Source organism: Cinclus cinclus, chromosome 4 (genome assembly GCF_963662255.1).
Source record: "Cinclus cinclus chromosome 4, bCinCin1.1, whole genome shotgun sequence".
NCBI lineage: Eukaryota > Metazoa > Chordata > Aves > Passeriformes > Cinclidae > Cinclus > Cinclus cinclus.
In genome coordinates this window covers 15,655,913-15,670,908 of record NC_085049.1, presented here as the reverse complement: position 1 = coordinate 15,670,908, position 14,996 = coordinate 15,655,913, and the positions used below count along the sequence as shown (strand labels likewise).

Sequence of the window (14,996 nt, the reverse complement as noted above, 5' to 3'; positions counted from 1 at the left end):
ACACAAAATGTTGTCATAGCAAGGGTTAATTCAGGCATTGCAGAAAACACCTCACAACTTTTCGAAAGCAGAATGTTTTTTGTGGGGGAACTTTTACTTTGCTTTTGTATCTCTTTAAGTAAAATCCTCTCTTTCACTTATGGATTTAGTTAAGACCCAAAATTGCAGATCTTAATGATAATAGTGATTCAAAATTACTTTTATGAACTGTTTTGTCAGACCTGTCCAATACATTGAGGCTACATTGAGTTTATGGAGAAAAAGCTGACCTAATTCTGGTATTAAACTGGAGTTTGGGTCAAGGGGTTTCCCTTTTGGAAAACTCTAGTTTTGATTCAGCTTAGCAGTCCTTCAGAAACCCCAGACTCAGACAGTAGCCTGTCCTTTGCTCTTTATGTCAATATGTGAAATAAGGAAGCACCTGCCACACACAGATCTGGTTATTTTGCATTTCCATGAACAGAAGTGTCTTAACACCTCATTATATTGTCTTGTTTAAGAAAAAATCCCAGAGGGTAAGATCTCAGCAGTCTCTAGGAGAAGCCATGATCCCATAACTTTAACAGAAGTTATTATTTAGGGGGTCATTGCATGAAAACTGACCCTCCCACTCTACCCTACACAACTTGCTGCAATATTGGCCACAAAAGAGACATCAAGTTCTTGACATTCACTCATGCTGGTGGCTTTCAGGAAATAAAAAAGAGAGGTGGATTCAAAGGTGCTGCCCCCAAGGAATCACTAGAAGAACGCAGAGGGCATTTTCAAATCCACTGGGTTGGGTGATGGTACAATTGCAAAACTTCTGGTGGACTAATCTTCTACTTCCTCATCCTAGGATGACCCAGAAGATCTTTCCTATCTCATGGGTATGTTTATGGTCTCACTTATTTCCTGTCTGTAGATGCAGTAACAGGAGTGGGATAACAAACACCAGCTACATGGGCTGCTGAGTAGTTTTAAAGCAAAGGAGTTCACTTCCCAACACATAGCCTCACTAGGATGGGATTCAGCTGACTTCTCTCAAGCAGCTAAAAGTGAGACTCAGGTCTGTGCTCCTATCTTTGCATTTCCCCTGAAATATCTGCAGGGAGAGACACTCTTCCAGGGGCTGATGTGCACCTCCTAGGGCAGAGGGAGGTATCACCCCCTGAACACAACCCTCTCCTTTTACTGTCCACAAAGACACCAAGTTCCATTTTTTCCAACCTGGAACACATTTTCCAGGAAGAGAAGGCAGAGGCACCCAGAGCTCAAGGACAGCTCCACCAAAAATTTCTAATTTAGAAGATCTACATCAAACTCCTCAGGTGCCTCCTGCTTTTTTTTCCCTACAGAAAACATCCTGAGATATTTTACTGTGCATGTGGGAATTTCATCTTGCTGCTGCACTGTGAGAACAGGCAGTGTATTCTGCTGGATTTATCTTCTAAATACATCTAGAAATTTTTCTATGTGTGTCAAGCACTCCTGGAGTCTGGATGGGCTTTCTCTGGCAGAACATTTGGAACAGATGGGGAATCTAAATAAACAAGAAAATCCTGACTGTGATGATGAAGGATTACATGTTTCTTTCCATCTTACTTTGTAGTATTTTCAACAACTGAAAGTTGGGGATGGAGCCTGCCTTGATGAATAACATTTCATTTGCTTTGGAAACCCCCAGCAGTGGGAAACCATGGCCAGTCAACACAAACACAGTAACTGCTTCCACTCCCTTGGAAGCTCTTGTTCCTTGTGCAAAAGCACTGCGGGGTTTTGCTATATGGCAAATTCTTGCCCCAACTGTTCCCTCACTAAGGCTCTTTTATAAATGCATGCTAGCAAGATGGGGAGTTCACAGATAAAGGGCCAGAAATTGTGTTGAAAAGGAGAGAGTTTGGTTTTGAACACACTTCATTCCAAGTGCTCTTTGAAAACAGCCAGCATATCTTGGCTTTTGTGTTTGCTAAACCCTTGGAAAACCTCAAGCAGAACACTTCTTGAATTTAAATCTCCGTAAAGGAGGACACTGAGTTAGGGAAATGTGTTTGTTGGGAAGACATGAGGTGGAAACTCAACTTCATGAGAGATTTCCTGCATTTTCCGTGGATGCAGTGATAGGCGTGGCCTATGCCAGAGTCCAGTGCAGAGGAACAAACACTTCATGTAGCTGAAGTGGGAGGTTGTGTGAGTCCAACTGCATTTCATCTGTCTGGACTGGCTGATGGGGGAATAGCAGACATCAGGGATAATACTATCCTCATCCCAGAGACACTCCCAAACATTTTGAGCTTCGTTCTCTGTCAGCAGAGGTAGATCTGCTCTACAGAGCCACTCAAACTTCTCAAACACCATCAAAAAGCTAAGCAGCTCATTTGTTTATATTGTTTTTCTACAGTCCTCACCCTCCAGTCTGAAACACACAGTTTAGTGATTAAATTATCTGGAGATATCCAGAGACATCACGGGAACAGCACAGTTCTAAAAAACCGAGGTACTATCTGACATGCACAGCTTTGTTTGCCAACAGGGTAGGTGATAGGAAGAGCCCAGCTTGATAACTGGATGCCTGCCTGCAAGACTACCAGCTGGAAAATAAACACTTTGTTCCTTCTACATGGGGAAAAATAACAAGGTAGAGTCCTGTCATTTTCACTGGCTGGTTACAAACAGCATTTTTCACAGGACTCTGCAGTAGGGATGATGATGATGATCATCATCATCATCATCATCATCATCATCTGAGTGCTGCCCTGCCCTTGCTGTTACTGCTGGGACTGTGATTCACCTGGCTGCAACCAAGTTATCCTTAAACTGGTGCTGAGAACTCTGTATCTGTGGCAGCTGTGAGCTCTGCACAGCCTGGACAACTAACCCAGCTGATGAACAAACTGGTGAGAAGTTAACCAGGCCAAGTTGCTACTTGGATGCTTGGGAAATGAAAAGAAGGACTAGGAAATGGCTCCTTAGGCAAACCATACGGGTAATTTTCCAAATTCCCTTCCAAATGTGAATTCCTTAATGACCCATAATTCAGGAGAGTTGTTTGGTCTGAAGATCTGTCTTCATGTCTGCTTGTTCCACAGTTTTGTTAGGAAGGCATCCTCAGCAGTGGTACACTCAGGTTCAGAGCAGTACCAGGACATGTAATGAGAAAGGTGACACAAGAACCATACAGATCCTGAGGATTTATCCCAGACAGCCTAAGACTGTGAAACTGCATATTAAATATATTTGAGTATTTGTCTGAGAAACTATTACAAATATACTGAGTTTAAAGTTTCACCATATCTTGTAGATTTACAAAATCTGCTAAATAAATCAGCAATGTAATAAATGGAATAGAATCACAGAATCAGTGAGATTGGAAAAGACCTCCAAGATCATCCAGTTCAATCACTAACCTAACAAACTGATTTTGGAGCATCACATTATAGGCATGCAAACCCTTTACCAAACACCCTGAACTGACATAGATATATATATATATATATATATATATATATATATATATATACACATACTTTTCTTATTGACAGACACCTGCAGATAGACACCTGCCTCCTACAAGCTTGATTTGAGTGGCACAGTAGATAAAGGTGCCATGGATAAGGGTGTGATGGTAGTGTTCAACCACAACAAAATGTCTGTAAGTGGTTGAAGTCAGTGTTACAGAAGTCAAGTAACTCAAAACCCAGCAGTGGAACCCAAGTCCTGCCCTTCACCTACCCAAGAGAGAGATGTTGAGTCCCAGTTATCTCCTTATGCATGCTCCTTATGGCAACATTACTAAAAAACATTGGAGTCCCACTACCTAAAAGTCTTTCCAGTGGGAGAGAGAGCGTTGCATGGAAAGAAAGATGAGGAACCAAAGAACAGTGCGAGAGGTCTGGCAGAGGGGATTATTGGGTTTGGGATGGAGTGACTTAACCTCCAGTTACTGGGATTTTTCAGCCAAGACTAACACTTTTGCTGAAGTGTGGAAAAGTCCTTGTCAGCGCTGTTAAAGTATCATGATGGGTGAAGTGGTGGGGGCATGGCAGTGCTGAGTTTAACCTTTGCTTGCTGCAAGATTCAGAGGTACCGAATTAGGGCCCCAAAGATATATCCAACATAACTGACACTAATGGGGATGAGCTGGGATTTCACCCTAGGACTTCATGTGAATCAGCAAGATACATAGGACCTGGAAAGAAATTGTTGTGGCTGTTGTTACCTTGCTGAGTGGTGGGTCAGCATTTGCCACATGAAATGTAATGTTTGTGGCACAACTCTCCAGTTCATTCGAAATATTAGAGATGGGGATTTCTTTGGGGTATGAAGCACTGTCTGCAGGAAGCCTCTGCCAGGCTACATTCACCCCAAGATGTCTCAGCACTGTTTTTTTTCCTCATTTCACTCCTCACTAAAAGCAGATTTTTCTCTTCAAGCTCCTTAGATGCAGCTACTCAGGGGATGTCATCTTTCCCAACAGTCATCAGAGAGGCATGGACACATCCTGGAGGAGATATCTTGCCTACCTTAGATTCTTCCCTTCAGTGGACCTCCTTTGGAGACTCCTGCCCAGACAACTATTTCACACTGGGATGGGTCTCACGGTGAGTCCCCTCAAATGGCATCTGAATGGCACTCGCTTCCCAGGGCAGGCTGCAAGGGCAGGATACAGATAATTTTCTTGGAGTTTGGAGAAACTTGCCCTGGAAAGAGACCCAAATCCATGTCCATGGGCACTTGAGGGTCTTTAAAAAGAGCTTTGTTCTGACCTGCATGAAACCACTGCTTAGTGTGAAGGTATCTGAGTTGCTGGTGGCTCTCATCTACAGTGGGTGTTGCTGGCACCTATTTCCAAACCCCACACTCCCCCTCCAAACTCATAGCCCTTACACCCCTGCTCTGGCTGGGGGTGGTTTTACAAGATGCAGGGTCACTACAGGGCACTTGAGAACTGGGAAAAGAGCCTCAGCCATGGAGAGAAGAGAGGTCCTTGACCCCAAAACCACACCTAGAGCTTGTCCTGAGGCACTGCTTTCCCCTGGCACTTGGAGCCTGAGATGCTGCTGAGAGGAATGGAAACAGATATACCAAGTGACAGTCACACCAAGTAACCTCTGCCAGGATTGGAAATGGGGATGGGAATATGTCAGTGCCCAGGAAAGGATCAACACCTTACTCCCCGTACTTGTGAAGGAAAAAGTCAGTGCTTTATTGAGTATAGAAACCACACTAATCAAGAAGACAAGAAAGGGGGAAAAAAAGGTGTAGGGTATGAGCCAGACTGCCTACCACAGGCACCTCACTCGTGCCAAGTGAGCAGATAAGTCAGCCCTGACAGTAAATCCCTAAATTCCCTGCCCAGGCAGTAGGAGACAGAAGGTCTCCAGGAAGAGAAAAATAAATCAAGAGGGTACGACCTCACTCTGGGATATCTCCAAGTTTCTTTCCTCTGCTCACTGACCACGCAGTCAGCAAGGGAGGCACACAGAGCCAGCCCTCTGCTTTTCCCCGGCGCTGAGGCTCAGGAGGGACGCCGCTCCTGCCCTGCTTCCTCGGAACGCGCTCCTCGGAGCGATTCGCCCGGGATGCCGCAGGAATGCGGCGGTGAACTGGAGGGGAGCCGCAGGGAAGCCTCGGACTAAGCTGTTTAGCAGGAGCAGCCGAACTGCTGCTCCTCGACTGAGCCGGGTGCTCAGCGCCACCCGCCCCATCCCTTGCGCCTTCTGCATTCCCGGGAGTTTCCCCGCTACGTGCGCCTGCCGAGACGGGTCAGGGCTGGCGAAGCAGAGGGTCTTGGAGCCTCGCTGGGGTTCAGCTCCCGTGCAGCCTCTGTGCTGAGACTCACATCACCCTCCACCAAAACTGCTCAAGGTGGAATAAGGAACCGTGGGGTGGCACATGATCCACAGGGCGCAAAAGCGGCCAGGACACCTCTTGTGGTGTCCGCCCCTGTTACAGGGGATGCACAGAGCTCATGGCAAGGACAGCGGGGTCCCAGGCTCTGCAGCACGGCTGTTTGCAAGGCAGAAACACAACCCAAGCAAAAGCAGAGTCTGCCTTTGCTCCTTATGAGCAGCACTCACGGCTGATGGGTGTTCCCAACACATCTCTGTCCTGCTCCAGGTCAGGAGCACGCAGTGCACGTCTGGATGGAGCTGCTCAGATACAGGCAAATGATCCTGAATGTTAAAATGCACTACTCAGCTGAGCTTAAAGGAAAATATTTTGAGGAAGGACAAAAAAAAAAAAATCTTTTCTCTGTGGTTTTAACAAGCAAATGTGTGTTTAAGTCTACCTTAGAAGACAGGCTACTTCAGAGATTTCTGCAATTTGCTCTGCCTGAACACTGAAAATGTCCAAATTACAGTCACTTTCTTTTTTCTTTTTGTTTTTTTTTTCTTTTCTTTTTTTCTCAGAGCTGATTGCCGCTTCAGTCAGCAGGGCTTCAAAAGTCTCTATGAGAAGCTTTCTTTCCCAACAACATGTACAGAACCTTTCCATTACCACAGCTACTAAAGTTACCAAAACTTGCTATCCACTTTAATTTTCAACTCAGCTTTTTCCCACCTAGTATCTCTGTTGTCACAATAAAATGTGATATATGCCTAAAACTACTTTGCTAATATACCTCACCCCAAGTGTATTGTTCTCTGACTGAAAGTTGCTGTGTGACCATGTCTCCATCTAAACTTGTTTTATTTGGCTTGTATTTCAGTAGGATTAGATCACCATTCCCCCCACACATACACACAAAGAACTAATTAAATACCAAGGAAGGGATAAAACCAGCAAGACACAAAATCAAAGTATATTGTGTCCTTCCTTCTCACTGGTGGGAACTCAGGGAAAGGAGAAAGATCAGAGCAGCACCGCATCTTATGGTTTTCTCCTATTCACTGGAATTTTTGAATGAACTGACTTTTTCCTTGTGTTACAACAGCTTCTAGAAACCTCCTTTATTTTAGTGGCCCTTTTAAGTAGAGGGCATACATCTTATAGCACAGTAGCAGTGAGGGAAGTACAGTATATCCAAATATACCATCCCCAAATGCAGCTGAAGCTGAGAATCAGTATCAGATGGTAAAGAAAAATATTTATCTTTTCCAGTATTAATTTGCATGAGAACCACACTGGCTTAAAGTAGCATTATAGATGGTTTGAGGTCTTTACATTCAGTATGATTTACTTCTAATGTCTAACAACTTGTAGAGTTCCCTGGGGGTCCTGACAGAGGTGACTGATATTTTGGTGTGGCAGGTGCTGCAGGGATGTCTGTAAGATGAGGTTTACTTAAACATGGACGTAAGGGGCACAAAAGAACAGGTGGGAAACATGGACTGTGGGAGAACAGGGGATACATGGAAACAAGGTTGATTAAGGTCTTAAGGAATTCAGAACCTCCTGGGGGTAAGTCCATGCCAGACTTCCCTGCGCCCCTCAGCAGATTCAAAGTCCAAATGCTCAGAGCCCACATCCTCTGTCACTGAGGAGGGAAGAACTGGGATCGGTAAATATATAACAAGATTAATGTTGTATCTAATATGAAGAGAACCTTTGTTTCTCTGTCACCTATAAGTCAAAATGGGGAAAGAAACAATCTGAGCAAATCCCAGCAAGCTGTGGGTGGGTATTGGCAAACAGCCACAGCGTGACTGCAATGCACTAAATGCTGCCTCTCAAGAAAGCAAAGAAATGGACATTTATTGTAATTGGAGGCCATGTCTCCTCCCCAGAAAATATATCATACCCAGGGGCATTTATATGCACAGGGGGAGAACCCATGCTGAGAAAGGCAAATGTTTAAAGTTAATGCAACATCTATAAAAGTCAAGTTCCCCTATAAATCCCTCCACTCTGGATGTGTTGACTTCACATGGCAACACAAGCTGCTGCAGCTCAGCTGCCTTTACAAACAGATAGGATTTCCTTGGCTGAAGGCTCAGCTGGAAGCCCTGAGCATGCCCTGCTGCTGTTCATGGCTTCTGGATTTCAAAGAGAAATTGCAAGTGCCCCAGGGTAACCTGCTGCCCTAAGGTGCCACTGGGGAGAGGGAATGTTCACATCTATCCTGAACATCCATAGGAATTTCTAGAGATATTTCACTTTATTTTCCAAGTCTATTTGGGTCCATAAAAGCACAGGGAGTGAAAAGGCCACCCTCAGACTTATATTTATCTGCATTTGGTGGGTCCCTCGTGGTAGTCTTTGCATCACCCTGCTAAAACATGTGACCTCAGTCCTGCATAGGAAACATTGGCTTTCTGATCTTTTTCTGCAGTCTTTATAGAGACAGAAATTCCTCTGGAGGATGAGTCAGAGGAACTATTTTAGAGCAGGGAATCAGGCACTAAAACTGAGTTGAATAGTATGGAAAAAACTCCAACAGGGTGCTTACGCACACAGTGGAGACACCCCTGGCATGGCAGAAGCAGGACAAGAGGCTCTAACAAAGCCTTTCCCTGCAAGCAGTAAGGGATTTGTGCAACCTGCATGGAAATGATGGCAGCAGCATTGAAGTCAGGCTGGGTGAAACACACGGGCTTGACACAGGACATCTGCATCTGCTCCTGGGCTGCTCTGCAAGACCAGAGCAAAGAGGAGGTTTCAGCAAGGAGCTGTTTGCTGTGCCCCGTGCCAGCAGCCAGAGGTGACCGAGCCAGCAGGGCTGAGGACCAGGTCCAGCCCTCATCCAAGCACGGAAGTGCCACAGGTTGCCGCTGCATGAAGTGGAAAAGCCTTGGTGAGGCTGAAAAAGCAAAGACAAAGGGAAGCAAAAACAAACATCTGTGGTCTGCAGGCGCTCTCTGACTAATGTCAGTGCTGAGAAAGGCACCAAATGCCTGAGAGACTAATCAGCAGCTCTGAACAAGCTCCAAGCACCAACATCTGGCTGAGGGGAGCTCACTGCTACTCACAGATATTCCTGTCCCACCAGGCAGCCCAGAGCAGCCTGTCCACAGCTCCGGCTGCTGCGTGGGCTGTAAATCCTGAAAGGGCCCCAGACCACCCTGGGTGAGATAAATGGACAAGAGGTTGTTTTGAAGATGGCAGGATTTGGCAAATAGGCAGCTTTCAAGGTGGAAAAATGTAGTATTTAGGGGACAACCCTCCTGCTTTAATGTGCTCGGATGCCCTAAGAATTTGGAGAATGAATGACTGTTTCTATGGGAGACAAAAGCTGTTTTCACTCTAGTACAATTCCTCAGATCAGGTTCTATTCCTGGGCCACTATTTCAATTCTCAACAGAAATACAAAGTCAGGGAAATACAGGGTCATATTTGAAATCCAATGTTGTATTTACTGGCCAAAATCTCTCCCTGTTGTTTTGCTGCATTTCATACAGACACAGAAGCACCAGAAATTCCCACCATGTGCTGCACAACTTACTGCTTTATACAGGGAAAAGCTTTTCACACAGGGATGGCTACAATGCCCATGGAAAAGAAGGTCATAAGGGAAGGATGAGTCAGGCCTCCCCATGCACACAAGCCTGGAGCACTCCTTCCAGCCTGATTTCAGGAGAAGGAGGATTGCAGCCATAGTTACACAGGTCAAAATGCTCACAGGGCTGGTGGATACCCTGTGGTGAACTCTTCCCTGCAAGCATCTAAATTATAGAGCACACACCCCACTGCTGGCTAATGTTGCAGTGGTGGCTTTCAACTCTTTAATCCTATGTTAATAATTGTGCTAGAGAGAGATAATTACATAGCAAGTGCCACACCACTGCACAGTGAGCACATGGTGATACCTTCTAGCTGCAGTTCAATCATGCACTACATTGGGGTTTGGCTCTTTTGTGAATAACTGCACTGAGGTCTGAAAAATCTCATAATGTCCTGATGTTATGTCTTTTTACCTGTAAAATTTGCTATTGTTCCTGGCCAAATACTTAGGGACAGGCAGCAAATGTATCCCCCTGTCTGTGTTGCTGTTTGTGTATGTTTTAAACGTGATTATGAAATTAATTTTCTCTATCAGTCCAAAATTCTTCTGTGGAAGAATTTTGTTAAGCTTTTCCCATATTTCTCTGACACAGAAGTTATCTGTACTTTCACCAGCTATGTATTGCATCACTTTAGCAATAGTAAGGGCCAGGGAATGCACAGACTTGAAGAGCAGATGAACAAGATTGTCTCACACCCCTCCTGCAGTAGCAATCACAGTACCCACACCAGTCACCATCCATACAATTTCACAAAAATTGACTAACATCACAGAATTTAAAAAAAAATATGGCAAACCCACTCTGAGGAAGCCAGGACTTGGGCTCTAGACTAATCCCATAATTAGGACACTTGCTCTGTGTTTTGGAAATGATAACGTTGGAAGAACAAAATCTCCATCATTCTGAGCTGTGTTTTCTGAACAGCTTGCCCTCATTAAGCCACACGTGCACTTCACACCTCATCAAAGAGGCCAGATAAAATGCTCATCCTAATCAGAGGAATGGGACTGGAGGTCTCCACTACAGTGAGGGCAATAGCCAGTTAGGGAAGAGTAGGTCAGTAATTAGCTTTCCTATGCTTTGATTCCCTGTCTCCAAAAATGGGGATTACAGAACATCTGTAATTTATAGTTTCTGAGTCATTATAATCTGTTGGGAAGAATAAGAATTTGACAGGAAGGTCTCACAGATATGTATGTATAACAGAATGATCTTTGAATGTAGAATCTGAAAAAGGAAAAGAAATAATAGCAAGTTTTGATACAGAAGAAAAGAGCTGCTGAGCCAGTCTTACTGGGTAACCAGAAGGCAAAGAGAAAGTGAGTTTAAGAGAGTTTTTATGACTCTGAGAAAAGGATAAATCCACCTCAAACAAAAGATGTTTTCACCAAGCAAAACGATTTTCACAGGCAAACAAGAAATCCAATGTTGCAAGTAGAAGAAAGATCTCAAAATTTTCCACTGCAAAAAAACTAAAAAACAACTTCTAGCTTAAACAGTAACGTACTAAGTTTTTGTGATTGGAAAACAATAACATGAATATGGTAATGTTAGTAGTTATGATAGGCTATAGGTAATAGTAAAGGTATTGATTAGTTGTCATGTTTTAAGATGCTCTGCAATAAAAAATATACAATGCATTGTAACCAGAACTAAAGTTAGCTTCAGAAGAACCCACAGCTGTGGCTAAAAGCGCTGTGGGCTGGGGTCTTGTCACCCGTGACCTGTAAATTGCTGCATCATTTAGATACAATAAACATAATTTTAAAGAACCAATCTGAAGTCCCACATCCCTCATTTCAGCTCTAACAATAATTTAATCCAGAAAGGTCTATATTGAAAGCCTGTACAGTGTGTATGGGGCAGAAGCAATAGCAGAGCCAGGACTCATGGGCGAATACTGCACTTGCATGCAGAATGGCCACAGTGCTTCTCTGTGCAAATTCAGAGTATGGGCCCAGAAACAAGATTTTTCCTTACATGCTGGTAGGCATTGCCCAGAACTGCAGCCTTGTCTCCTGCAATCTGGAAACATATTGTTCAGCAAGGATCTTAGACAAATTGCCATCACTGGACCATGTGACTGAACTTCTAATATTCAGGGATTTAGTCAATACAAGTTTGCCATATAAAAATTGTATCTTTCTGTGCCACTGATCAAGGCATCTAAGTCCCCGTTATCCAAGAGGGGGAAAATCCTGACTTTGTAAACATGACTTGGATATGGCTCAGATACATTAGCAACGTCCATGGTCCCAAGACCAAAGTTTCAAGCACAGTCAAAGGGACAGCTTCTAGCAATTGCCTTTATTGGGCCAATGTGGATTTATTTCTCCGGTGCTCTAGGCACCATTTGTTGGGTTGTGGTTGCCTTCTTTGAAAAGCCAAGCAGCTAATAGTTGCTGTAAAGTTGTTTATTACAAAGGCACATCAGTCTCGAAAGGCAAAGAGTCACAAGTGTTGAAGTCCATGCTAAAGTTTAGAGTCCCAAATACAAGCAGAAGTTGTTCCCAAGGGTCCCAGCAGGGCCAGTGTTGCTGGGCAGCTCCTGTCTTCTTCTCTGGGTGATGATGGTGGTGGTGAGAGAGCAGGAACAAGAGCAAAAGGCAAAGCGAAGCAAAGAAGGTGAAGCTCTCCTCAGTGCATGGCTTCTTATATACAAACTTCCCAACAAGCTAAAGACACAAACTCAAACCACTATTTCTTAACCTATTAGAATTCTAGTTTCTCAGCCTGCCGGGTTACGTATGAACTACACATGTGGTCTATCCTGTTCTGTCTGAAAAATGTAAGCAATATTCTTACTATAGATTTATTATGTCTAAAATTATGTTCTTCGAGCCCCTATGGAAACACTAGTATCTAGGATGATGTTTTTCAACCTTCACTAGAACTTGCACTTCTACTGTGGCATCTGAGACCTTTTATCCACTACAAGCACTTAAAGCTTATTCTTAATTACTTGCTTGCTTGCTTACTTATTCTAAAACTTAAACTTACACCTCTATTTTATGTGTGAGTGGTTTAACATATTTCATCCAAAGGTTTTAATTCAATCCTTGCACTCTGATTTCTCTCTGAAGAACTAAGAGAGACTCTTGACTTACAGATTCCAACAGGCCTTGGAAAATAAAAAAAATCATTCCTTAGGCACCATTCACCAACAAAATGGGTGTGAGTGGTTAGGCAACAACATGGTAATGGTTATTCCTTTATTATTCTGGACCTAAGGGTCAACAAATGAGCAGAAAAGCCAGCAGAAGAATACAAAAGGGGTTTTTACAGGAATGGCAGAAAACTTTTATTCTCACTCATTACCTAGGTCAGAAATTAATGGGAATGTGAGCTAATCTGGAAGAGCACAGCAAGAATATGGCAGTAAGCCTCTGGAGGGAATGGTAAAGACCATTTCCTGCAGGTATTTGAGGCCTCTCTTCATCAGCCAGATGGGATTTAGGGCTAGTACATGTAAAGTGCAATACAAACTCATCTGATGAGGCTGGATGACCAATTTGTTTAATCTGAGCCCCATCCAGGTGATCTCTCAATTCTGACTTGCTCTGCCTAATCCTGTTAATAAGTACATCCCTGTAGTGGCACACAGCCAGTGTGGCACACAGCCACACCTACACTTCTCATGGCAGTCAGTGTTACTAAAAGTCAATCAAATTGATGATCTATCCTGCTCCCTCCATATATTTGTGAGGCATTTCAAGTGAAGAAAAACAAAACAAAAAAAAATCCTAAGAAATTGCATAATTCCAAATGTTTTCCTTCCACATTCTCCCCAGCCTAGAGAATCTGCCACTTGGTAACATTTCTGTATTTAATCCCCTTCCTAAAATACCCTTTTACCGTTGAGAACTTTGCAACTGTTTGGGAGTAGGCCAAGTTGTTTGCTGTTTTGATGGAAAGAGAGAAACTAAATTATTTCCTGGCTGAGATTTATGCATCAAGATTTAGTTGCAGACAGATTTGTTTTAGCCAAGTTATAAAATCTGAAGATAATTCCAGCTCTCATCATCAGTGACTTTTATGAAGCAATTCAGGATATGTGCAGGAATAAAAGGAAACTCCTCACCATGGAAGTTTTAATGGAAATGAGGAGACACATTCCTGCACAGAATGAAAGGGAAAGAACATATGTCAGCCTAAACAAAGCTGTTAGAAAGCAGAATCCCATCTTACTAAAAATTCATGGATATGTTGATGAACCCATGTTTCTTTTATGTTTTGGATGCAAACTGAGAGTGAAGCAGAGGATGCACTTTCCTGTGGACAAAACAAAGCTGAGCTTTGCTTGAGACATCAGGCTTTTGGAAATTTAAGAGCAAATGCCTTGATGTGATACTGTAAAGATGCTCTTAATCTCCTGGGATTATTCAGTTCAGTGCTGGTCAGATGGAAGATATTATGGTCATGTTTTCTACCAAAAGGACACAGAAATGCCTCACTAGGCCATGGATAATTTTGTACTTCTCCACATCTTCTGTCACTTTTGCCATGGCAGACCCTGATGGGCTGACCCATGTCTGAACAGTAAGGTGGCCAGAGCAGGTGTCAGATGGACAGACTTGAAGGAAAGAATAGAGAGGAAGAAGAGACAGCTAACTGAAAGTTCCAGAAACCCACAGTGAGACTTGTGTGCCTAAAACTCAAGGTCTCAGGTAAGACACCCCAAAAAGGCTGGGTCTGTTGGCTGTGTCCACATGAGCAATTCAATTTGAGCAAGAGGAATGTATCTGTAGACTGAAGCTCTAGATGTGTTTGGGGTGAGCAAACAGACAGGGAAAGGGTTCAGAAGGTGTGTGAAGGACCAGCTGTGGATCCCTCATGTTCCCATTAGGAGCTGGTGCATACCATGCAGATATTTGGAGCAGTCTGGCTGTGTTTCCCCCAGGAGGAATCTACTCACTGTGCAGAAATGAACTCTGTGAACTGAACCAACAGTTGTCAAGCAGAATTACATGTCTCCTACTCACCAGACTAATTCCCTGTCATGATGAAGATTGCACTGATCTGACACATCTGGCAAGCTAAGACAGCTCTTGTTCCCTCAGGTGTTTTGCCTGAGCTCTGTGGCCTGGGAAACTTCAAACAGGAGACCTCACAACCATTTCAAATTCTGCAGTGCAACTGGTTTCACATTAGCCTCCCATCTTTCCTGATGGACCAGCTCCAGGCTCTGGAGGTGTTTCACTGGGCCAGTGGAAGCCCCTCACAACTCAGTTGAGGACAGGGGGTGGGGATGGATGTGCACTGCAGCCCAGGGACTGTGAAATACAGCAGCTAGTGGCTCCCCAGAGTCATCTCCTATCACAGCTCACTATGCTTCTCTCCCTGAAGTCCTTCTAGAAGGCTCAAGTGAAGAGAAGGCTGCCAGAGCTCTAAATCAACTTGCCTATTTCCTACCACTTGATGCACTGCAAATCTTTACTGGTGCTGACATCCATGCTCTCCCAAACTCCTACTTTTTTTAAGAACAGTTGAACCAACAAGTTCTGGGAGAGCACTGAGCCTGTGAAACCACCTTGGCTGTGTTTCAATGTCTTCTGGAAAGATCCTAATGCA

The 14,996-nt window shown here is 43.9% G+C and overlaps 1 protein-coding gene across 1 annotated transcript in view; it reads right to left on the bottom strand.

Annotated features, from left to right (window-relative positions):
- The window catches only part of CCDC3 (coiled-coil domain containing 3), a 34,116-nt gene that overhangs the window by 306 nt on the left and 18,814 nt on the right, over window positions 1–14,996 (bottom strand). The gene's annotated exons all lie outside the window — the stretch shown is intronic.